Genomic DNA, 1,097 nt, shown 5'->3' with positions numbered 1-1,097 from the left:
GCGGCCTGGGCGGGCGAGCCTGCCCAGTGGCGCATCACGTGCCCGCCCCCCCGCTGTCCCCCCCAAAGGCAGCCAAGAAAGAGAGGAAGGGGAAGAAGAAAGACAAGAAAAAGAAGGGGAAAGGTTTGAAAAAGAAAGGCCCTTCCCAAAACAGGGAGCCGAGCCGTTCCGCAGCCGCTGCCCTCACTGGGCAGGACCCACAGGCCCCACTGCCGGACTTGGGGAAAGCAGCCAACACCGTCCTGAGTGATGCCCCGGCGCGGGAGGGCTTGGGCAGGGAGTCGTCCCCGGCCCCCCCATCCCCAGTCCCTACTGCCAGCGGGAAGAGGAGGAGGAAGGAGAGAAACAGAAAGAAGAGGCTGAAAAGCAAAGCTGAGGCAGAGCCTGCGCGAGAGCCCTGACTCCCCCCTCGCGGGTCTTGGCTGTGAAATAAAGTTGGTCGCTCGAGCAGATGGCGCAGCCTTGGCCCCATCTCCGTGGGGAGAAGGGATCGCACCGGGGGCAGCATCCAGGGGAAATCCCAGGGCTGATCCCACTTGTGGGGCGGCAGGAGGGGAAGCTCCTGGAGCTGGGTGGGTGTTGAGTGGGTTTGAGCTGTTCCTCGCCGCTCCCACCCGTCTCATGTCGTTTTCCTGGGCACCAGGGACAGCGAGTCGCTGCCCTGGCTGGGGACACAGCTCCTGTCCCCACGCCAGCACGGGGCAGAGCCCTGATTTTAGCTCCCCTGCTGCAGAGGGTTGAGCTCCAGCTCCCCAGGGGTGTATTTCTCCGGAGAACCAGTTAATGAATTGCACCATCCCAGCTCCCTCCTCTGCTTAACCCGCTGCCTTTTCCCAGGCTGGGAGAAGCACCAGCTCCTTCCCCAGCCCCCAGCAATGGCAGCGAGCAGCGGGGGCTTCTTTGGGAGGAGTGGGGTGGCCTTGTCCCTCCCTGGAGGCTCCTCAAACGCTGTACAAGAGCTCTTTGGAGAGGGACAATAGAAGCTTTTCCAGCCCTGGGACAAAGGCAGACGCTGCCCCGGGGAGAGGCAGGGGCAGGGCAAGCTGCCCGTGTCCCTGCCTGGCGGACGGTGATCGCAGCCGGACTTGTTCCCCTGG

This window comes from Pygoscelis adeliae, unplaced genomic scaffold, assembly GCF_000699105.1.
Source record: "Pygoscelis adeliae isolate BGI_AS28 unplaced genomic scaffold, ASM69910v1 Scaffold836, whole genome shotgun sequence".
Lineage (NCBI taxonomy): Eukaryota > Metazoa > Chordata > Aves > Sphenisciformes > Spheniscidae > Pygoscelis > Pygoscelis adeliae.
The sequence above is the reverse complement of the archived record's forward strand: the minus strand, read 5'-3'. Positions refer to the sequence as shown.